General features: G+C 35.8%; 1 protein-coding gene across 13 annotated transcripts in view; it reads right to left on the bottom strand.

The window, feature by feature from the left end:
• The window catches only part of PCLO (piccolo presynaptic cytomatrix protein), a 361,590-nt gene that overhangs the window by 93,487 nt on the left and 242,311 nt on the right, over positions 1 to 25,792 (bottom strand). The window lies entirely within an intron of this gene.

The following is a 25,792-nucleotide window of genomic DNA, read 5'->3' as shown; positions in this document are numbered from 1 at the left end:
GATTCAGAACTGGGGGTTACAATTCAGGTTTCAAGAGCTGCATTTGTGTTTTGAATAGTTAGTCAAAACAGTGGCTCCACGGGAGTTAACCTCTTATTAATGCACATAACAATGTCAAAATCCAACTTTCAGGCTCAAGACGTAAAAAATTGCTTAATGGGAAAAGACATTAAATTCTTAATATTCCACTAAAAAGAATGTATTACAAAACATCTGAAAACCACACCATCCACACAGCAAGGAAAACCACAAACACTTAGCTTGCTACCACTTACACAGATAAAATCAAGTCTTCAGCTGGGTTATATTTTTATTTCAAAATCCTGTGCTGTTGCATATAACAAAAGGGAAAAATAATGAAGTGAAATGTGGAAATAAACTTATAAGAAAACTTGTTGTTAAAGAAAATGTAATGAGAATTGTTTAGGGAATAAAACAAATTAAATTATTTGACAATGAAAGAAAATGAGAAATAAAGACTGTAACTTCATATTATAGCATTTTCTGTAGGATTCCATTATTTAGGATTTGAAATATCAGATTTGTTCATAACTTTTCTCAGTAAAAATTTAGCAACTTGTTCACAGCAGTCAGTTTACATAAATACAAACTGTGCAGAATGACTAAAAAGTGATGCTCAGAAGGCAGTAAAGCCAGCTGCTGACTGCCGAAATAGATTTGTCTTTCTCTAAAATTTAGCCCCTTTTATTCACCAGCCATTATTCAGAAGCATGATTTTGCTCTTGCTTGTTAGAGCAGATCTGGTTTTAAGCTTAGTTCCTCTGGAATAAAGCAGCAGTAATTATCAATAAATGCAGTTCCCCCAGTTTTCCGCCACACAAATATAACAGCATGCACTGTCTTTAGAAGGCTTCTAGAAAAAAAAAAAAAAAGGAACTGAAGTTATTTTCTTGTCAGTGTGTGCCCTCACAAAGCCACTATGGAATCAGAAGTTGAGTACAATAGTAAGAACCTCTTAAATAAGACAAAGCAATCCACCACTTCCATGTATTAGTGGCAATGAACAAAAATAAATCTGAAAAGTTTTAGATGTTTGAAAAAGTGAATAACATCCTTCTCTAAAAGAAGAGCTTTGCTGACAAAATGCAGACAGACACCAACCTAGTTTTACCACATCCTGCCTGCATGGCTTCTGAAGAAAAAGTACCCAGCTAAGTATCCATAAGGCTATCATCAGTGGGTTGTTTTAATTTAAAAGACCAGCAGGAAGAGTCCAGCAGAGCACTGCTACAGTGCTGGGATGAGGAAATCTACTCTCATTTCCATCAGTGAGAGTTGCACTACAGAGTGCACCACAGTAACTCGCTTGGTCAGTAAGACCAAGCACATCTGAACAAAGAAGCAAACTGAAACGAAATTGAATCTCAATAGCCTCAGCTCATGCAGAGATCCATTTAACACTGTCAATATAGGGGTAAATCACTTTTACTGGCTGCCTTGTGGATTTACAAATGTTTAAAATCAAAGCTATTTACATATGATTTAATTGTTCTGACTGATAACCCTTGAGCCTAAGAAAAGTGTTTTTTGACAAGATGAATTCTTTCTTAAGGAGCTACTGCTAAATCATAAATTCTCTTGCAGAGAAAAAAAAATAAGTGCTACAAAGAAAAATATAAGGGGTAATGTTAGTCTAATAACAGATAGAGAAAAAAGGTACTAAGGAGTCACAAAGAGTGAGTGGTGATAACGTTTTTCACCTAAAAACCAAACAATCACATTCTGTAAATAGTCTTTAGTAGTCATGACGTATACACATTGCCAAAACACTGTATGCTTCAAATCACCTGTGCTTAGCAGACAAAAACAAACAAGCAAACAAACAAAAACAAACAAAAACAGGAAGATGAGAAATCATACATTGCTCTATGGCAACTCTACTGACCGAGGAAGAGCTATTAATTACCCTGATAACTGAATCCACATCTTCTTCCATCTTTATTCTTTCTTTATTATTATTATTATTATTATTTGTAATAATTGGAACAGCTAAATGTAATGAGAGTGAGCTAGTGAGCTACAACTTACTTTTAATAATATCAGCCCCAACATACTGCAAATCAGCTTTATACATCAGGACCTCCACCCTACTCTACTACATGTGTTGAAATACTATTTGCTCAATCTTTTTGAAATCTACTTTGTGGTGAGATTTAGAACTTGGAATCAAAATAAATATACTATCTTCCACTGATTACAAAATAATTATTCCAGAGAGGGAAACTCATACATGCATGACTGTCATGAAGATATCCAAATTTTGCTGGATTAATACAAGCCTTTCCCTTCAAAAACATACTACAGTTATACTGTATCAAAAGTGGCAAACACATCCTATCTTTGCCTATCATATTCATATATTCTTCCATATGAATCTTCTACTGGCCATAGTTGGAACATGATCAAAATCTAAATGCACAATTGCTCTGGAACAGTATAGCCATTCTGTCTTTATTTATAAGGACAGTACTTCAACGTCTCCTGCTGTTCTGGTTGTCCTCCTGTTCTGGTTGCTGCTCTCAGTGGTTAAACTAAAAGTTTGCTCCTGGAAGAGGGCCAGTGCTTGTGCTGTGGAAGCAAGGAAGGGACCTGCATTTCATCAAAATCCTCACAGGAAGGAGAGAGTAGAATTTTGATGTCTTACACTATAATACTATACTTTTTAATAATTTAATGCTTAAACTGTTCAGGATTGCCAGACTCTTTTTAACAACTAAGTCTTAGCTTTTTATTTTTGTACCACCTAAAATAGGCCAATTATTTGTTCACTGATAACAGTAAAAATTGAAAACTCTGCAGAAAATATTTCCTTTTTTTTTTTCTTTTTCTGGCAGTTTGACTAGTTATTTGACAGCTTGTGAAATGGAAGTTAAGTTCTGGTGAACCTTAAAATCTGTTTGTAATAGTGGGGAGTCAGGGACTATTCAGAAGTAGGTTTGATCAGTCTGGGAATGAAGGTACTTCAAATAATTACCTGCAGTCCTTGTGGAGCATTCAGCATGCTTTGCTGATCCTACACAGATCTATGACATTTCAGGGAAAAGAAAAAAACCCTTTGTAGAAAGTTTTAATAACGTGGGAAAAAAAAAAAAAAAAAAAAAAAAAAAAAGAGCTAGACTTTAGTTTATGAAATAAGTTCACAAGAGCCTGGGTAAACCTATATCCATCTATGAGGAGCTGCAGTATTGATAATTTCCTGGCCTGGCCATACGCTTCAAAATAGAAATCTTCTGCTGATAATTTTTATTGTCTATGCTAAAGAGCTAAGCCCTCTAATTGCTGGCTACTTAGATTTGTAAACATCATATGTGGAGCAGATGTTAGAAAAAAATCTTACATAACAGTAAGGACTATATTGGCTTTGCTCTCTGCTCAGTCTTGTGCAATGTTTACAGCTGCTCAGCTGAATTGTGCAAAATGCAGCTCACCACTAATGTTCAGTTGCTTGTATAAAATTATGCACTTTTTAATTTTCATAGGTTTGTGAGATGTACTTTTTAATGCTTTCATAAGTTTGAAATACAAAGCATTGCAAATTTGCATATTGTCCTAAGAGGCTACGGAATCTGGAGGTATTCAAAACCCAATGGGACACAGCCCTGAGCAATTTGCTTTTGCTGACCATGCTTGGAGCAAGGTGCTTGAACTAGAAGATCTCCAGAGATGCCTTCCAGCCTCAGCTGTGATTCCATGTAAAATAGTTAAATTTTGCCTTATGGACTATGCTTTACCCATATAAACTGTAGCTTTATGTATCAAAGAAAGGAGAAATAACCAATTCCAGGGATATTATTCTGGATCAGAAAGAGTTCAGAATGCAGCCCCATGAATTAACTGATGTGCTCTGAGTGTTTTTGGAAGTTTTTGTTTTTGGAGCTTTTTTTTTTTTTTTTTTCACAAAGCCAGGAAATATTAAGTGACAATGAAAAAGTTTGCAATATTAAATAATCAGAAATTAGTTCCATTATTAAACTCTGTGTGTGTCTAGATCTCATAGCTTCTTTTAATTTGTTGGTTTACATTCAGTGTTAGAAGTTAGATATAATTAAGTCCTGTATCATGGACCACAGAATTTAGGAGAAACTTAAACTTAAACAATTTTTCATTGTTCTCTTACTTTTTGCACAGGCATTTTATAATAGTTTCTTTGGATAGGGTCTTCTCTCATTAAGCAAGAATTAATTAAACTAATCATCTGTCATCCTATTTAAAACAAAACAGTAAGCAAGATCTGAGAGCTGACAAAATGGACAATTTTAGTATGACCACTAGTTCTATGAACTCCATTAACATTACTGCTGATTTGCACTAACGCAAAGCATTGACTCAAATGCCTTTTTTTTTTTTTTTTTTTTTGTTAGTAAAAAATAATTAAAACAAACAAACAAAAAAAACAAACAGGTTAATAGGTACTGGCTGTAGAACAGCTTTGGACCAAAGTTTCCTGTGACTACACTAGGAGTGATGAAGACTTTAGAATGTGTGTAGAAATGACAGCTTCCCTCAAATGCCTGTAATAGGAAAGATTCAGAACCATTAACTTTACACTATTTAGAATATTATGTTTTCATATTCAGAATATTTTTCAGCAGAAACATAAGCTCCACTATAATACCAGGTAAATGACTACTTTTTCTCTGAATTTCAGTGAAGTTGTTAGACTTCAGAACATACATGATTGATTTACCCACAGAAACAATACAGCAAAGATGAAAATATCTTACGTGGCTGCTTCAAAATATCTCATCTAAGACAGAAGAGGTACTACTATCTTCCTTCTCCATTACTGGTGAGTTCCTTGGCTTTGCATTATGACGATAAGCACTCTTGAATATTGTTATTTTCATTTACTCCACAGAACTATGCAGTTATCAGTTATTTATATCCCGTGAGTTCAGACAGAGCTGACTGGAGAGGTTTTTGTTATTTATCCTGCAGCCTTGAGAGAAAAGCTGACTATATGGTATGAAAGCATTACTGAAAAAAAGGTAAGGCAGAGCAAACTAAGAAACTAAAGTATCAAAGATGTTTACGGTGGTTGGATCATAATAATTAAAAAGAAAAAAAGAAAAAGAAAGAAAAATGTCTTCGTGGGTTGGCCTGGATTTGGAAAGAGCATAGCATCTGTTCCTACATATATTCCAACATTCTTGTATAATTTCTTTTTTATCTGTTTCCTTCATAGTGATCAAGGGCAGAAATATGTCTTGCTTCTTGAAGATTTGCAAGGATATATATATTTGAAGAGCTTGTACTCTGTTTGGGCACTCTCAATAAACGCATCCTTCAGTCCACTGCCTGGGTGATAAAGCTGTGTTGTTTAACTGAATATCATTGTATACATAACATTCCTATCCTAAAAAAGCACAACAAAATCATAAAATATGCAAACAGAATAGGTCTTGTTATTATAGTTTCTGACTGTCAATTGAAAGACACATATATATCCCAGTTTCCATGCATTTTCAGTTATTTATTTTCCACATTTACTGTCCTCTTCAGATTTGCTTTTAAGACATGAGCTGACTGCGTGATTAGATTTTAAATTGTGTGAACAAAAAATGTGAAAATCATCAAAGATCTTACTTCACTGAATATGAGTCCCAACATAGTTGCTTCAAATAGATAAATACTAAACTGAGCCAGTGAACATCTCTTGAATTTTATTGCAAACTGTATCACAATGAACACTATTATAAAGCTAATCTTAGTCATATTTTCTACAATACTATATTGCAGTGCCTTCTATTCAGTATACCCAAGGTACCTCAGTCAGAAGTGCTGTCACTGAGAGTTAGTAATTACTTCGAAAAAAATCAGACAATACATGTATAGAAGTATATTTTTTTATAAGTCTCAGAATTGCTCTCCTACTGCAACTTAAGTTAGACATTACAATATTAGAATAGATCTTTTGGTCTTAATTATGTTATAGCTATATATGCAGATTGTTGGGGTTTATTCTCTGCTTCTTCATAGTTTGCCTGGTTTATTTTTATGAAAAATAAATAAGTCAATTTGTTTTGTTTTATTTTTTTCACTTCTCTGTCTAATGTCCACAGTGGAAAAGAAAACTGGCCTCTCTAGGCTTGATGTTTCTGTCAGTAAAATGTAAATGTTAATGTCTATCCATTTCACAGAAATTCAGAAATATTACTTTGAAATTCCAGAAACTGCTATGAAAGTTAAATGTGCACTGAGAACAAGGAGAAACAGTATCAACTGCAGTCTGACACTCAACACTAAATTACTTCATGGTCTGTTTTCTTCAGTTATTTTCCTTTAATTTCTAAACCTTTGTAACGGTTAAAAATAGGTTGATAAAAGTCAATGTGTTAATGTATTTCTTTGTACTGCTAAGCATGAATCACAACAAAACTCATTATTTTTTTGGCGACACCTTAGCTTCCTCATCCATTCATCATTCATATAAAGGCTGAATATTTTCCATTACTACAATAATTATTATATAGACAACACTTGCAATTATTAAAAAATTGACATGTTCATCAGATAAATATGATAGAAATGGTTCTGCCTATGCCTCACAGTTGTTATTCTGCTACTGTTAAATAACAGTCATAAAAGTACAGCCAGAGTAAATCAACCATGCATCTGGGGTGTACTTAGCATCTACAGGCAGCCATGCAATACGCCACAAATGAGTACAGCTGAGGCTATCAACATTGTTCTCAACTTTTCTCTAAGTCATAGTCAGCTTTCAGATTTCGAAGTATATGTAATTAGCACATGGTATTGTAGGCCACCCTTCAGTTTGAACTGTGCTAGGGAAAAAGTGATGATGTGGATGTACGTGTATGACCTGAATTGAAGATCTTGACAAGTTAAAAGGTTAGTCACTGCTTGTGATAAAGAGTTTCACCACTGTTTTACCTTCAGAATTCATAGATTAGATTAGAGTTACAGACAGATGATTGGTTATACCACGCTAAATAAAATGCTGTGGTGAATTGTAACTATTATCACTCTATGTTTCAGGAAAAAAAAAAAAAAAAAGTTTACTCCCAAATGAGGAACTCCAACTTTCTACCTCTGTTGGGGCTTACTGAAGCCAAAGGCTCTTCTCATACAGATATGCACTGACCTGGGGGGTCTATCTTTGCTTGATTCAGCCCTGTCTGGTCTGCAGCGATGTTTGACCTGGGGGGTCTATCTTTGCTTGATTCAGCCCTGTCTGGTCTGCAGCGATGTTACCATGAAGGGATTAGAGTCTAATCCAGAAAATATTGGAATCATTGCTATCGTTTGAACATTCAAAGAGTGCTAGGAATGAGCAAAGGCCATTGTTACGCATTGGATGACAATGACTTGTAAAGTCATGTATAAAAATGAACAGAACAATTTCTGCTACTCACAGTAAGAAAACACCACAGTTTAAGTAAAAAGTTAAGCCTTCTTAATGAGAATGACTAAAGACCTTAAAATACCACTCTGTCATAAAGGATAGAGTGAGATCTTTACTTGATGTGCTCTAATAGGAGTCACTATGTCAAATAATCATCCCCTATGGTAATCATCCCTAAGGGTAATTTTATAGTTTTGACACTATGTGATTATTCAAATATAAAGTAAAGTAGAATTTACTCACTATTACCTCATTTGTCAGAATCATCTAACCTGAAAACTATGAAGATAGAATAAAAACTTCTGGCCAGACGTATGCAGTTCTCCTCTCCTCCCCATATCTATTTTGCTATTGTATACATATTATTATTATTAGGGAAATTATACTCCTTATACTGCTAGTAGGTAAATTAAATCCTTGATCATAAAATCATAGAATGTTTAGGGTTGGAAAGAACAAACCAAAAGAGCATCTACTTCCAATCCCCCTGTTATGGGCAGGGACACCTCCTACCAGAACAAGTTGCACATCACCCCATCCAACCTGGCCTTGAACACCTTAAGGGATGGGGCATCCACAGCTTCTTTGGACAACCTGTGTTATTGCCTCACCACCTTCAGAGTAAAGAGTTCCCTCCTTATATCTAATCTAAACCTATTCTCTTTCAGTGTAAAGTCATTACTCCTTGTCCTGTCACTGCATCCCCTGACAAAGAGTCCCTCCCCAGCTTTCCTCTAGGCCCCCTTTAGGCACTGGCATGCCACTGTAAGGTCTCCCCAGAGCCTTCTCTTCTCCAGGCTGAACAGCCACAACTCCTTTAGTCTGTCTTTGTAGTAGAGATGCTCCAGCCCTTTGATCATCTTCTAATTCGAGCTATTTTTTTCTGTCGTGTATTGAGTTTTCAGTTAGGCATAATTACTGAAACTATTTAAAAACTCATTTAAAATATGTGCAACTTTTTATCCAGAAAAAAAAAATATTTTTTTCTTCTTTTTTCTTTCTTTTTTTTTTTTTTTAATTTCAAAAGGATATTTAAATTCTATTTTTTGTTTCAACATAATATTTACTTTGAAACTAAAGAAAATGTATCTCCTATTTTTACAGGAAAAAAATATTAGAAAGTCAACTTTAATTTTTATGCAGGTAGAGGTGGAAGATCAAAGCCATGCCAAGATATGGTAGTAATGTAGCTTCCTATCTTTATTTCTCATTTAAAAAGGTGGCTTCTTTTTGTTTGTTTTTCATATTTTCTACCATTTCATGGACATTTTTATTAGCCATAGCAATAATTTGATATTTCAGAAGTTCAAGGGTATAAAACAGATCTTAAATCTGTCTTCTCAACAACAGGTATTGGTTTTGCTATAGGGAATAGTATTCTCTTCATAGAGATTAAGAAATTCTTGCTTTCTTATGAGGCAGAAAAATATTTTCCCTTCTGAAAATTCTCTTTTGTCAGAACTGTAGAATTCTAACCATTAGAATGATTTGTTTTAAACCAACATTTGCTAATCTTTTTGTAGAGGTTATTTTGATATTTGTACAAATTCCTGACATATAGTAGCACATCCTTAACTGTAGGACCACATTATGTGGAACAGATTTGTAATCTGAACCAAAGATGAAAATACATAAGAGTATTAATTTTTTTTTTCATAAAATTTTGAGCACATTTAAAACAATAAAGAAAGAGCATAAAGTATACATCTCTGCAGTAAAGAACTGTCATGCACAATGAAAAAAAAATCACCCTTTTGGTTTTACCTTGCTTTGGGCCTTTAGTCAATAAGACAATTTTGAGGTGTTAAAAAGTAAGCATCTTGTCTTGTTAGCTGTCTAGGAATTTTGAGTAACTAATGAATGAAGAAAACCAGGCTTCTTTCAGGATGGTTCATCTCAACTGACACCTATTTAGAATGAAATGAATCACTTTCCTCAGGGTACTCTTCTTTCAGTTGTGGTTTGAAAAGGAGAACATCATAACAAGATTAGATTATTTATTTTTCAGACATCATAAACTAACTATGCATTAGTTCCCCTCTTTGTCATTTAAAATCAGTAGGCTATCCTAGAAACAAAAATGGCCTTTATTTATTTGTTTGTTTGGCTTTTATTTATTTATTTTCAATTTAGCAAACTAGCAGCTATACCTTATCAACAATAAGAACAACCTGGTAGATATAGGGATGAAGAGGGTGGCCTTGGAGACTGGATTGTAGTTTTGCTTCCACTGTAACCATTCAGGTGAAGAAAGGCAAGATAACAAGCCTCTTTGTGCTTCAGTTTCATTCCGTCATAGAAAGTAGTGGTGGAAAGACAATGGTACACTTGGTAACCAAATACACTACAAAGTTAGTACATTAACTTTGAAATTTGTCAGACACTATTAGTAGTGTTCCTGCATCAAGAATCTAGCTAATATTAAGAGTTATGGGAGATAGTACTTGTGAAGTGCTAAGGGACGGGTATTAATTCTTAAAGATTCATACCTCTATATATCCCTCATTCACAAAGGATTTTAGTGAATTTAAGATTTTTCAACTTTAAGAGATCTAGGTTACATATCTTCTAGACAAATAAGAGATACTAAAATTTAGGATTTAGCAACAACTCATATTTTTAACAGTAGAGTTGAAAAATTGCAGTTGAAGAATTTGTTCTTTCAAGTTCCTTCAGTGATAAAATCAAGTATAAACTCCATTTTTCAGAACATCTACTGAGCGATATTAATGGTAGTCTAATATCACTTGAATTCACAGAGATAGTAGGCTCCCTAGTGTCATGTTAAGGCTGTCCAAATCAGTGTTTCCAGTTCCCAAAACACCCTATCCTGGGAGCTCAAGCTGTACTCATTGTCTTGGCACATCCTGAAATAAGGACTATGAATTAGAAAAATCTGTCAGGTTTCTATCCATGACTTTGTTAATCCAGTCAGAGAGATAAGGCAGCACAACTCGATGATCTTTATAGCAACTGAACTATTCTGTTTAGTTAGTCAAATTTGGATGGAAATTTGTGAATTGTCATATTTTAAAGTACATTGGAGCTTGGAAATCTGCAACACAAATCAGAGAAAGGGAATTAAGCCTCAGTAATAACTGCCATACATCTCACAGTCTAATCCTATCAATAAGAATGGTCCATGACACACAAGTGAAATTTCCCTTTAAGAAAAATAAAAAATAATTAATGCTCCACCTTAGAAATCCTCTGCTATTTAAACATTTCCAATATACTTGTACCTGTCACAAGAAGTTATTATTTTTTTCAAAATCTCTCTGCATGGATTTGATCTGCAGTACTTTATTGATAAAGCAGCATTATTCTCACAGATAGGTCCATTGTAATAAAAGTAAAATTCATGCACGAAGGAAGAAATAGACTAGTGAAGAAATGTTACACGATTAGGCCAATGGTTATGCCATTCCCTGTAGAGATCTATTAAAGATATTTCAGTGCACAATTACTTAAGCTACACTGCACATTCAAGATGCGATGTGGTTATCTGGCAACTATATACTCAATCAACTTATGTGGGTACTCACATAAGATTTTAAAAATGGACACTATTGGTTTTACTGAAGCTTTTATATTATAATAAATTGTTGTTGTTGTTTTAATGTTATAATGATCTTTTGGAACTCAAGTCAAAGACTGATATTAGAAGAACTTGGTATGAGAAACGGTATTTAGGCAAAAATTAAAAAAGTAACGTGAAGATGAAGTAATTAGCTCTCTGCAGGACGGGGGTAGGAGAGAATCTCCTCCAGAAAAGGAGTAAAATAATAAAAGAAACACTAGTATTTTTCTATTTGACTATTCATACTGGTAGGTTTCGGTAGGTTTCTCTACTGCTGACAAAGTCTCATTCAAATGTTGGATTTACGTTATTCCCAGGAAAGATCTGGTGTACATTTTTGACATGTATATGAGTTTCTTCTCCATGGAAACTTTGCAAAAATAATTTCAATAGCAAATCCCATACAGCTGAAGTTTCTTAGAAGGAACTTGTATGATAAATATGTTATTCTTATTCTTTTTTTTTTCTTCCTTTTTTTTTTTTTCCCGTTTCTAATAGAACTAGAAAAAGTATTATCATATTATCATGGGAAGAAAAAAAAAAAAAGCTTTAATTTTGATTGCTGACAGGAAGCTGATAATTGGGTGCATGTGGGGTTGGGGGAGGGGTGTGTGAATGACATTGAACTTTTGAACTCAAGCTGAAGCTTGCTACTTGCTAACTGCAATCAATATGGCCTGTTTTGAAATACTGAGAACACCTGGACAAAAGAAAAGTGACCCTTCCTGAGTCCTCTAGTTAACATGAGAATTGGTTTAGTAGACTGATCACACTATGTGGTCCTGCACTTTGGCTATTTTGATTGAGAAAACCAGGGGCTAGTGGATTTAGAAAGAAGAGAGGGTGCTGAAAAGAAGTGCTCCCAAAAAAAGTAAGCATCTTTGGTAAGAAGAAGGGTGCCTGGAAAGAAGAAAGTGAAGATCCTGGATGGAGGAGAGATCTGGGAAGTATGGAAGGCCCTGGAGGTCCAGGAGGTGGATGGAGACTAGTGCCAGGGACACCAACAGACTATGGCTGTGGATGCCTGAGGTAGGCACCTGCAAGCAGCAGCACAGCAACAGATTACATGATGACCTGCTGGATCTTCTCAGGCAGTAGGGACTAGAAGGGAAGTTGAGACTTGATTGAATGTGGTGCTGATCCATGAGAGAGCAAACTTGAGAGAACTGGGCAAAGCCCTTACTCTGCCCTCGTTCTGTCTCAGACAGAGCCCCGTAACCACATCTTATACAGGTGGACATTCATTGTCCCACCTGTGACACGCTAGAGGGCAACTAAAGAGAAAGTAGTCAGACCAATCAATTATGCATTCTTCGCTTGCTGGCTTTAGCAATCTGGGGGTATTTATTTCTTTATTTTAAATCCATAAAGTTAAAGGCAACTTCATACTAGCTTTGGCATTCATGCTGACTACTAGCAGCTTTTATTTCTTCTCATCTACACCAAAACAAATGTTCTCTTGTCAGCCGTTCCCTGCATGTTTGTGTGTTTCTTGTGATCATCATTAACACACTGAATTAATTGAGTGTGTACACATCAGGAAAACAAACAAAACAAGAGTATGGTAACATATAGTATCTTTAGGCCTACAGGTATTATGAAATAATATTATAGGAATATAATTCACAGCCTTCTGGAGAAAGCAGGGGAGAAGCTGCTGTTACCTGGAGGATAAGAACAGACACCAGGAGGTCCTGCTTGTGGTTGACAAGTAAGCGGCAAAACAGTGCTGGTAGATTAAGTACTCATTTTCAAGTCTTCTGAAGGCTCTTTAGAGCTTTTCTCCTAAACTAACAAAGTATATTGAAGCTTCTTTTGCCAAAGGATGAGGAGTTGAGTGATGAATCTGTGGTTGGGTAAGGTCAGGAAAGGAGCTGGAAGGATAAGCTTGCAGCCTGGATGGTGCTGAGAGAGCAGTGTGCAAGTGCCTGTCCTGCTGTTTCCACCACTGTGTAGCAAAAAACACTGCCTATACAGGTACCCTCCTGTGCTGAAGCAACAGCAGTAACCGGCCTGTCTCTTTTGATGCTCTGGCAGTCTTAACCTAGCAACTACACAGCAACCTCCGGGCCCTTTTTTCTCCATACTTGTGTGTCTTAATTATGCATCAAACCTATTTATAGATGCCAAACTCTTATTGAATTCTCAGCACTGAATCTCCCTTTAGCTTTGTTGGGTATTTCAATGGCCTGTTCTTGAAAAGCATGTCCCAAGTGAGATACTGTGTGTAATTTTTAAACTGACAAATGTGTTAAATTGACGCTTCAGCTCTGTAGGGTCAAGCTCAAATGTGTAGTGTAGATGAACAAGGACAAATGAGCTTGATTATTTCACTACTTACTCCTTTAAGACTGCTTTCATTTCATCAAAGTTATTGTACAGGTTAAAATATTTTTCCCAGAACTGAGATATTAAATTGATTGCTTTCAAACAATACAACAAAGCAAAATAACCATGTGTGTCCCTTTATATCAAACCATTAAATATCCTTTCCCAGCAAAAGGAAGAAAAATAGATGTTGTATTTAGATGAATAAAAATGACATATTTACTTTCTTCTAAAGAAAAATTAGGCAAAAACAACCTCTCCCCCAAACTGAACAATTATAACTGTGAAACATTATGAATCAGTTATGTAACAATAGATGTAAATAAGGTAAATATAAGCATGCAGTAAAAAAAATGCCAGCTGAGCCTAGAAATCCAACCAACATACTGAAGATAATAAAACAGTAAAGTGCAAGTGATACCACATAATTTAAAGATGAAAGAGTTTGAGCAATTCTCCTTAGGTAAAAAGAATTCAAGAAATTGCTAAATTGTCTATCAACTCATCAGCATTTCAAAGGCTTCATCTTTACCAAAGCTCATAATTATTTTCTCTAAAATTAATGATCCTTTTTTTTCCTTTTCCTTCATCCTTTTTTTTTTTTTTTTTTTTTTAACAGATGGTAATAAATATTGTCTTGAATATATATAACATTTTTAAAAGAAAATAATATTTAAAAAAATCACTTTTCCCAGTTCCCAATAGCTCAAAGGAAATAGAAATACCAAGTGTATTTCTTCTTTGCCAATTGCCTAGAGACCTGAAGGACCACTCCTAAGTCTACTACTATAGCTACTCTATACTTTTGTCTTCACCAGCACATGAAAAGAACTGAACCCATAAAGTGTCCAGAAAAACTATAAATGGAAACTGCAGATGGAAACTTATTTCATTCACATATGCTCCTCAAAGCATGTGCTTTTACAAATTGAATTTAACCAAACTGAGCATAATTTTATATGTTCTTCCACTGAGTTCAGTGGCAGTTGAGAACTGGGCTTGATGTCCAAATTGTACTTCGATTCCTAATGTCACAGTCTAGCTGGGGATTATGCTTACCAGAAATCCAGGCTCAAACAAACAGAAGGAGACACAGAATTGCACAACATATGATTTGTGGGTACCATTATGCTTGAAGTCTAAGGCCAGACTAGACATGAGTATGCAAGAAGAATCCCCATGGATTAATAAGCAGAAGATGTTGCACAATCACATAAGGTGTTCCTGTGTCATATTCTACATCATAGTCATATATAAAATCATATGTATGACTATATATGTGTCTGTGTGTGCATACAAACATTCATACCCACACATGCATATATACATATATATCAATATACACAGATACATGTGTTTAATCTACTGTTTCTGGGACATGCTAGATGGTTAATCTGATCACAACCAGATACTATGTTTTTTTGATGTCTGCATGAATACCTGTTTTTCTTTCAGAAATACAAGTTTCCAAACTAACATCTTTTGCAGGAAAAACAGTAGTTTGCAGTATTGTTCACTATATCAGTCTTTGTGGTGGTATAGTCCAACTCCTTTAAGGTACTTTGTAAGTGTAAATATGCTGATATAAACCCCACTGGCTAAAACAATGATTTGTCTACGCAGTCTCGATTTATACTAAGAGATATATCTGTGTTTAAGGAGCTTCAGCAGTAAACTTGTTTGAGGAGTACTCTAGAATAATCTGTCTCAATTTGACAAAAGAACTAGATAAATTTGACCTGCAAACACATCAGATCCCTGAGCAATTTAACTTCATGTGTGGTACTGCTGCCGAAAACAAACAGACGTTCATAAATGTAAAACTAATAAATGCAGAAAATATTTCATACCTGTGGGGATAAACAGGCCTTTATAAATTCCTTGCAAAAGCATTCATTCCTGTGGAGTTTCATACATTTGAAATTCGGCAGGCTGGGTGGCGCCATTAGGTGGCGCCAAATTTTTCCATATGTATATGTTTATCTGCTAGTAGCTGTCAGGTGCTCTCTCAGAGTCTTGATTCAGAGGGAGGACCTCTGAAACGACACTGCTGCTTGTCGGCGTGTATCACTATCCAGACAGGGAAGGGTGTGCTTTAGCTCCTATGTGTAAAGTTGTTTTTATCAAATCTACTATCCTGTTTGCATCGCATTCAACAAAGGTCACCGTTGCTCTTGAAGGTATTTCCAGTTCGTTCTTTGGAGTTTTGCTCTTTCCCAAAAAGCTGTTGTTGTTGTTTTTTGTTTTTTTTTTTTTTTTTTTTTATTTATTCTCTCTCTTTTTTTTTTTTTTTTTTCTTCTCATGATCTTTACAACTAGTCAATCAGAAGAGAGCCCCTACTTTTCAATTAATCAGTCAGCTTCCAGTACATGAATTGCAGAGCTATTACTATCACTGAATTAGCTCCATACATCAAGGAACAGTACAGTGATCTGTGATTAAGAAGATGAAAAATCCTCTTTCCTTACTTTAGCATTGTCTAAAATTAAAACTGTTTCTGCTTCTCCATTAGCACCAGTCATGAAAGTCCTTTCAAGAATTTTGTTTCCTTTCACATTTGCTTTCATACACATCTCAGAACATCTCAGTTTTTTCTGATCTCTTCAGATCCATTTGGAAAATATAATCAGTAAACATAATACAAAACTTTGTTGTGTTTAGACAGAAGTCAATGCTTATTTCCATTTAGCAGTCTTCGAACTGTGTATATGAGCAGCAAATGTATGAATAATATGGATTGATTCCACTTCACCCACAAAATGACAGAAGTAAATTAGCAAGCTCAGTGCTCACACACTGATGAACATTGCTTTGAATGACTCATTTCCTGTCACTGTGTCATCTCAAAGGTTAATTCAATGGGGTTCTGTACAGCACATGATGTAGTAATGAAGCAATAATCAAGCCTTCTATTCATTTAGATAACTGGTCAGAACCACTAAACGGCTCTGTCATTGCATTTGGGCAGATAAATGGTACTTGTCTACCTTTCCTGTGCAAATAGATTCTAATGAGGAACAGAAGAATGTAGAAGATTGCTTTTCACCACATTGCTTTCCACACATATCTAGAAATCCTTTGCTTTGGCACTAACCAGATCATCCCTTAACATCCTCTGTAGCCCTGCCTGTTCTTATGTGACTTGTGCCTGCCATTATGTAGATGACCTGCAGTCCAACATGGGACCTCCAACATGGGACCATCCCAATTTACTATGTGTTTGTATTCTGGCCTGTCTCATATGAGCAGCAGATAAGCTTGTAAACCTGGGCCAAAGCACCACAATTCGGCACAGTGGTGCCATGGCACAAAACAGCAGTTGTTAGGAGTCTTCTCCTGGCCCTGGTGAGAAGTGCTCAGAAGGAGGGGTGACCTTAGACCTAATGGTGCTTCTGGAATACCTAATACTTATAGAGAACAGGGCTAGTACTAAGACCAGTTCTGTTTGTCTGTGTATATGTCATTGAAGCTTGGTCCAAACACAGTTCTTCATGAGTTTGGAGCAGTAAAGTGACACAAGTAAACATGTAAGAAGAAAACAGAGCCCTTCTCTTTGACTGCAATTGCCAGTTTCTTTCTGTAGATATCTATGTCTGGATCTCCACTTTATTCCTGCTGGCCTTTTAGGAATAGATTTATGAGAACAACAAAACAAAATCTTTTACACTTCAAAGACTAAGGAACATCTATGGTACAAGCACTAATGCTACAAGATTCTACAGCTCTGTCTCTTCAGAAACGCTACCTTCGTCATCTTTAAGGCTGTATTGACTTTTTAACACTTCATACTTCTCAGCTATTAGCATATCCTTCTGGATTGGCAGCAATGAGTCCCCAGGAAAATGCCCCTTACAGGTATGGACATAAAATTAGATAGGTAGTTGGATAAAACCCACTTTAGATCAAAGAACAGTATTATTAAATCAAATAATTTATATATTTCAGTGGGATTATTCAAGTACACATAGAACTGCAGACTCAGTATTTTTGTGCATTATTAGCGACCTTTATCATCAAAAAGACAAAACATTTTCTCTGTATTTCCTTAATATTAGGAATCAGCCACTTTTTTCACATCTTTTCCAGGTCAGATTATATTACTCAAACTTCTCATGCCTAGCGATACCAATTTGCCTCCACACTGCATATATCACTTCATGCTAAACCAAACTTTAAGTTATAGTCAGATATCATGCTTTTAGTTTAGTATCTGGGAGAGAGTCATCTCCTCACTCCCCCTTTGAGAAAATCTACACCCTTCTCAGAGATTTCATTAACAGGAAGTTCTGCTGAAATGAGCATCACAGTCCTACAATTGTCTGGAATGATTTACAGTTTCACTGGAAATAATTTTAAAGAAATTTACTGTTTTGTAACTTGGTGTTTTAGGGAATAACAGGGACATGTGCAACAGTGCTAGGAAAAAAAAAAAAGGAAGAAAAAAGTACAAGATCAACAAGCAAGAAGTAACACGCTGAGCTCCTATGCATGTCAGTTAGGGGAGAAACTGTTCAGCACCTCTGACTTTTTCTTGCCACATTGTGATATCAATTCCTAGGAAAATGACAGTTAACAACTTATGAATTGTGTTGAGTTGAGATGTTGAAGAGGGAAATCACCAAACAGAAATGCCAAAGAGCGAAGACTGGAATATCACAGTTCTTGTTTTAATTGTATGTCATGTGGCAATACCGAATGAGAGAAGTCAATGTCACAGTAGTTAATTCTGGATGTTCTCAAAATTCATTATTTTTTCTCTACAATAAAGTTTTAATAAAGCTTTATTAAATGGTTAAGCTACTTAAAATTTAATTAAAAATTACAAATATATATTAAAGTGTGAAATATCTTCAATATTTGCACAATATCAAATTTAAATCTATAGATAATAGACTTCTACCTAGTTACCCTGTAAAGTATCCCCAGAATTAGTTCTATGAATCCTCTCGCATACACAGAATTGTTTTCAGGCTATTTCTTTTGATTTATCTTATCTCACCTGGGAACTCAATATTGTCACTGTAAAAAGTGTAAGGGGGGAAGGGGGTTATGTGTGCTACATCTCTCATTGCCATTTGTTATGTTAATGTTGTACAAAGGAGAGAATAATGAACAATCTTTTTTTCACATAATCAGTGTTGTGAAACATGGCAGCCAAATTAAAAGTATGATAATGTTTTAAAAATATATATTATTGTATCAATACAAAACATTTCTACATTAATGCAAAAACAGACAGGAAATTTTGCAGTGGGACAACTTAAAAACAGACTTCACAGTGGAATTTTTTTCATCTGTCAAACTCAGGGGACTACCTACTTACTGGGAATGACGTTATAACATACTTTATAGCTATAAATTATGAAGAGATGTGTCTTTGAGAAAGCTACAGCCATAATCAGCAAGAAAAATAACAGCTCACTGTTTTATCTAGAACACCCTTCCAGTGAACATTTTAATGCATTTGTTCCCCTGTTCAGACTTAAACATTTCTAACATTATATGGCATTCTGTTTCAGGGGAATTATTAAACTCAACCTACAACTGCGCAGTTTGATACAATTGGCAATGTAGTTCAAGGGAATTCTACAGATTACACTATTTATAAAGCCTTCATAATAACTACTAGCATGATCCAGATTTCATCTTTCTTTTCCCATTCTCTGTTATTGAAGCACTTATATATGTATATGCGTACATCACAATGAATTTAAAGAGGGTGCTCCTTCCCTGGGACATTTACAGCTGAGGGTCTATTAAAATTTTATATCTTGGGTTGAACTGACCGGAGGGGATTTGGTGACACAGTAAAATTAAAAAAAAAAAAAAGCATAAACAAAGAGGGGACTAATTTTAATTTAAAACTATAATTGAAGGTTATAAATTAAGGTTTTAAAAATCATTTTCAATGGAACAAAAATCAAGGCAAAGGAGTAGAAGTTCACCAGAAAGTACCTTAACTATCATGCTAAATAATAGGGTTAATGGGATGGAAAACAGACCATCTGCAAAATGGAAAGCAAGATCCAGTAGAAAATAAAATGGATCCAGTTGCCCATTTTAAATATAATTTAATACTAAGCAGCTCCATTTCAAGCACAGCTCTCATTAGAAGCAGAGTATCTGAGCAGCTGAATGTCAGCTGAGCTGAGAAAGGCCCAGAATCAAGGTTTCCTATTCCCTTGGCAGGCACTGAAATTTCCTTTTCAATAAAAGGAACCAAATCATCTTGATTTGTATGTGATGACTAGGAAATATTCTTAAAATCTGCATGTTTCAAATACAATGTGAAACAGTCCACATACACCATGTTCTCTTGGAGACCTAAGCAGAGCTTAGACCCAGTGAAATTAGTTGTTGCCCACATATGGCAAACACCAAGATCGTTAGTCTGAAATCTCTTTGTCTCAAGATTTTTTTACCTTTTGTATTCCAGTTTGTTTCTGCTCTTAGACCTAAGGAAAGAAAATGTCAGGACTTGCTGGCCTAAAAATACTCACTCTACCATGTATCATGTGTGAAATCCGATCTCCAATATCAAAAACAATTGGCTATTACCACAAGATTATTACTTTCTTATTGAGTTGGATGTAATTCTGAAGCTCTATATTTTGTAATCACACTGTTAGTGTTATTACTGTAGCCCCACAACCACCAAAATGCAGAGACTAATTGCATTTTTCCAAAAATGATGAGATTTAAGTACCTGACAAAAACATTCTGAAAAGATACCTGGAACATATTAATGGATCTACAATGTAATTTATGAAATTTTTGACTGCAGCATAAAGCCCAGATATCTTAATAGAATTATGCTTGCTGCTGTATTTATAAATGTAGCTTCCTTTTTTTTTTATTTTTTTATTTTTTTTTTTTAATTTCAGATCTAATGCATATTCCCATTACAAACCACTAGATTGTAATAAACCAATAGTACAGATTTCAGTGAGTTCAGAATGAAATATTTTACAGTCTGCATAGGAAAATTGCAGAGTTTACTATTTTTCTGGGAAAAAAAGTTTTTGGACATCTTTTTTCAACAAACATGATTGGAACAAGAAACTTCAAAATTGGAAATGGTTTGTTATCAGGTACTTGTACCAAGGATTAAATGAAGTCCAGAAATCCTTTTTTACTATTTTCTAATATTTTTTAAACATTTTTGTTGTAATGTGATAAGGCTGCCCACTGTTGTTTCCACTGTGTTATGACTGCCCAGTAAGTTTTCTATATATTTTTTTTTTATTTTTTGCTGTAGATTTAAGATTGATTTTAGAACACAAAAGTTCAGTCTATACAAGAATTAGTCATTCAATTACTTCCTTGATGCAAGTTATTATCTAATAGCTATATTCAGTGTTGATTTTTACTTCAGGGAAGTTAAATATAGAGCAATTGTAGATCTGGTTAGAGACTTTACAAACTCATCTGCTTTAGCATATTAAAACAATATTCTAGGTATACAATATGTTTTCTTGCAAAATTCCAGTTGTATCAGTCTGATACTGTAAAATTAAACTAAAACTCCATAAACTAGATGACTTATACTGGGAGGCATGGAAAAATATTATTTTTCTAAGTGTGTTTCTACTGTCTCAAACAGATTCAGTAAATAAATCTGTGGACAGTGATCAGGATTAGAAACTAACACTCATAGATTTCCATGTCAAACATTCATACTACAAGGCTTCCTTCCTCTCCCTCCCCCCATACAGCAATATGCCCTGCACAGGTGCTGAAACAATTCTTACTTTTTTTTTTTCTGATGACTCTTACTGTGTTTTCCATCTTACATCTCAGCAAATGACCAAATGAAACTGTCACTACACCTGCCTTCCTACCTTATTAAGAACAGAATTGAGGACATTGTCAGTGGGACTGCACATAAAATGCCTAAACCAGAGGGAGAAGGAGTTCTTCCTTGCTTCATTCTAACAATGTCTAAATGATGCACTTAGTTGAGGTATCCTTTTTACCAAAGTATCTTTTAAAATAGCCATTGACTTTATAAACAATTAATTTATAAAGTAATTTTCTTATAAGCTGAATGCCCACAGCCACACCTGAGAAGAACAACATGGCACATTAATTATTTATTACTTATATGCAAGAAGTACAAGGCAGAATGAGATACATCGTCAAGAGGAACACAACTTAGCAAATAAATCAGATGGTAGCTGATTGTGGGAAGTTAGGGGGGTTATTTAGACTAAGTCCTTTCTTAAAAGCTTTAGGGAAAAGCTTTCAACCTAGCTATGGCATTGCCCATTATTTGGTGCACACCTTCTTTGATAAAGTCAGTCACTGCTTGGACAAATAAATCTGAGCCTGTAGGGCAAATGATAAGTAGAGAGCAAGCTCTCGTCTTTTCTAACCTCACAGAATAAGCATGGACAGCACAATACATCACTAACTAAAAGTTAATTCTCTGTTTCCTCCAGTGCAGTTATAAATTAAAGCAGTCAAAAATGTGAGTGTAGGACAGGAGGACTGTTTCTGTTCATTTAAGACGATTCAAAGTTTTCTGAGAATTTTTCCTTCCCTTCTTGTGTTCCTTTCTATTTCTTCTCATCATCTTCCAACTTCAGCATGCTATCTACTTTCTGCCAGGAGTGGAATTATCAGAGGGACACAAAGAGACCCCTGGTGAGACCACACCTGGAATATTGTTTCCAGTTCTGGGCTCCCCTGTATGAGAGGGACATAGAACTACTGGAGCAAGTCCAGAGGAGGTCTACTAAAATGATTAGAGTACTGGAGCACCCATTGTATTAAGACAGGGTGAAAGAACTGAGCCTGTTTAGCCTGGAAAAGATAAGACTTGGGGGACATCTCATAAGTGTGTATAAATATCTGAAGGGAGGGTGTCAAGAGGATGGAACCAGACTTCTTTAAGTTGTGCTGAGTGACAGGATGAGAGGCAACGGGCACAAACTGAAGCACAGGAAGTTCCAGCTGAACATGAGAGGGCACTTCTTTACTGTGAGGGTGCCTGAGCACTGGGACAGGTTGCCCAGAGTGGCTGTGCAGTCTCCTTCTGTGGAGATATTCAAAACCTGCCTGTATGCCATCCTGCACAATGTGCTTTGGATGATCCTGCTTGGCAGGGGAGTTGGACTAGATGATCTTCAGAGGTCCCTTCCAACCTCAACTATTCTGTGATTCTGTGATTCTGGCTCTTCCCTAGCTTCATGGAGACTGGGAAGTCTCTTTTCAGTGTGATGCACTGATCAATGTTTCTCATTTTAGCTAGCTAAAGAGCAAGTAGCACTCACTACAGTCTCCTAAAACTCATTTAGAATCTGTTTCCTCTCTTCCCACTGATGAATGACCAAGATCAGTCAGTGTTACACTTGAGATGATCTATAACTCAGGAGTAAGAGTGAAGTGTGGCAAAAGGAGTAGGGAAAGAAATTTCTGCTTCTGTTCTGGTTTTCCAACTATTTAGGTGCCCGTGGCCATTCCAGCCACACTCCATTTTCCAAGCAACATCCCAAGCTTGATATGACAATTGTGACAATGCGTGTTGGGATGTTCATGCGTGAATCTACGATATGACAAGAGAGTTTTGATAAGGTGGATAGCCATTATATGTGTTATTTCCTTTGTAAAAGAAATGAAGATGAGTCTGGTCTTCTTATTCAACACCTGGTGCTATCCAAACTAGCCCCAAAATGTGTCGAACAAGCTGCAGAAAAAACGTGCTTAATTCTTTCTTTCTTCTCATTTCACTAACTGTTCAACAATCCAGTTGCATATCCTTCTGTTCTTCCAGGAGGACTTAAACCGTGTTTCCAATACCAGTAAATAATATGCTTTAAAGTAAGCCTTATGCAAGGCATTAAAAAACAAACAAACAAACAAAAAATTGGAAAGATATAATTGAAAAATTATTATCTGAAAACACATGAAGGGAACATCCCTGAGGCATGTATTAGATGCAACTGCTTCTGTAAGTTGGCTAATGGGCACTTTTAACTGTGGGGGTAAGAAAACTACTTGTATTTAAGGATGTTTTTGCCCAGAACCCAGAAAATACTTTTCAGATTAAACAGTGATGCTACCATTCCTATAGCCTCTATACAACATTTATTATGCCCAGAGACATCTTCATTACAATAGATAATCAAAGGACAGTTAATCATCTCCCTCAGTTAGCCATCTCCTCTCTAGTCTGTTCATTAGCCTTATTGGCATTCCCCCGAGAGGAAGCATTGTAGGTAGCATAAATGCTTGAGATATTTTCCAGTTTATATGGTCTATGTGAGCAATGCAGACTGCATACAGCGCGCTTGTGCAAAAGGGATTGTATGTGCACTGTAAACCTATTGGTTGTCTTTCAGCTTTTGCCTCTTGGCTCCCCTAGACTCAAAGTTGCTACATAAGGGTCTTGTATTTCTGCATCTCTAATATTTCAGTCATATTTCTGAGTGGTCAACTGATTCTTGTAGGTTTTGTAGTAGTAGTAGTTGTTGTAGTAGTTGTAGTAGTGGTAGTAATAGTAGTAGATTTCTACCTAACAACAGTTTCTCTCTCTACCATCCTCTATATGTCCTTACATCTTTATCACAAATTTCTTTTTGACTAACTTGTCTGTCCAGGAAATAATGAAGAGCTGTGGTAATGGCACTTGGATCTATATAGGGCCCTGGGTGTTTATTCTCTGACTTCAAGGAAACCTATCTGTATGCATTCTTGTAATGTGATGCCTGAAGCTATGGGATGCTTGACGGGGATGGAGTCTGCCCCATGGAGGAGAGCTGTAAAGCATTCTGGTCATGGCAGACTTCTAATAGGGTTTTCTGGATCTGCCTCCTTCTTTAGAGGACTGAGACTGAGATGTTTGGCTGATCTCTGAAGTCCATGGAAGTAATCCAAATAGCTCTTTGTTCCTTTCTCTTCCCTCTTTCTGTCTGGGGGAAAAAATAATCCCCAGCAGTCTAGATGTGTCTCTTTTCTGCCAGTCACAGCATGTTGTTTTGCTATATACTGTTCATCTCATATGTCAGTCCTGGTGTGGAAAGCCATATGGGAAAAAGCTATGCCTGCTTTTCCCCATAGTGGCTTAATAATTTGGAGGGACTTTGATGCTGTGGCCATGGCTTCCTATTACAGTCCAGGAGAAGGCTCTTCTTTTTTTTTTCTGAGGTGTGATTCTAATGGTTTTGGCCTCATATTAGTCCATTAGACACACAGAGACAGTTGTGCAGCAAAGGTCTTACAAAAGGAAATTGTGACATTTGAGTATGTAAGAATACACAAGTCTTTCTGTAGAACAAGGAAAATGAGCATGAATAGAGATAATAAATAAATAGAGGTAAGTTTTACAGAGAGACTTCAGCTTTATTTCCTGAAGGCATCTTAAAGTTCAGAGATTGCACAGATTTCTGAAGTTGAGAGAGAGCACTGATACTTACATTAAAGACCAGAGCTCTAATACTTACATTAAAGACCAAGCCATTCAAAATACAGTCTGGAGGGAAACTGGCCGTGCGGCCTGGGGAACTTCCAGCACAATTGAAGGTAACCAGCCCATTTGAAAAACTAATCAGCTTCACCTTAGTAGTTAAATCCAAGTCTAAAAGGTATTAGTTACACTTAAGAACTCATCATCAGTATTCAGATTGTGATGGCGATGACATAGTATGTACTTGGGCCTACCCACGGTACCTGTCATCAGGCTGCCAGTTGCTCTCCTTAGAGGACTCACATGGTGTTTTGAAATGTAATATTTCTTTTATCCTAATGAGATCTTATTAATTAAGATCAAAACAAGTGACAAAAGATATGGACTGAGAGCCAGAACACTATTAACTGCCACAAAACTCTTAAATGGCAGTGCATTTTCTTTCTTCAGACCTTCGCAACTGCTTAAGTTGGTGACATTATCTTTCATTGTCTGTACACACATCAGGAAGTCTTTATTATGATATTATTGGACCAGCTTCAAGATTGAGAAGTCTAAAATATCCCTGTATACTGAATGTTTTTATTGAATTATGAAATGCAGAATTCAATTAAACTGAATTCTCAATAATTGCATGATGAGAGTTTTTGTCTTAACAATATATGATTTTCCTAGTTTTATGTTTGAGAAAATATTATTAGAAGGAGCCATATATTTTTAAAATGAATATGGAGCCATTATGCCTCTGATTAAAAAAAATCTGATCAGTATCATTGTTGCTGTTGACTGCGGAGACAGGAAAGGCAGTAAGTTCAACACAAATCAAGTTCACCATTAGCTTTCAGACCATGCAGGTCCCCAAGAATCATGAGGAGACCAGAAAGACAAGGATTCTCCTCTTTACCTTGGTGATTATTAGCTGACTTAAGCATTGAAACGCATTATGCCTCATTGGTTGAAAACCTCGAACAAAGACACCCATGGTTCACCAGTTTTTAGGCTCTCCAGTCAGCTTGTCAAAATGATCCAATGAGAGTATTGAATGCTGAGGACATCCAGCAAATTTGCAACAGTCAGTAACACACATAA

This window comes from Anas platyrhynchos, chromosome 1, assembly GCF_047663525.1.
Source record: "Anas platyrhynchos isolate ZD024472 breed Pekin duck chromosome 1, IASCAAS_PekinDuck_T2T, whole genome shotgun sequence".
NCBI classification, from domain to species: Eukaryota; Metazoa; Chordata; class Aves; order Anseriformes; family Anatidae; genus Anas; species Anas platyrhynchos.
Note: the sequence above shows the minus strand (reverse complement) of the source record. Positions and strands in the feature narration are given on the sequence as shown.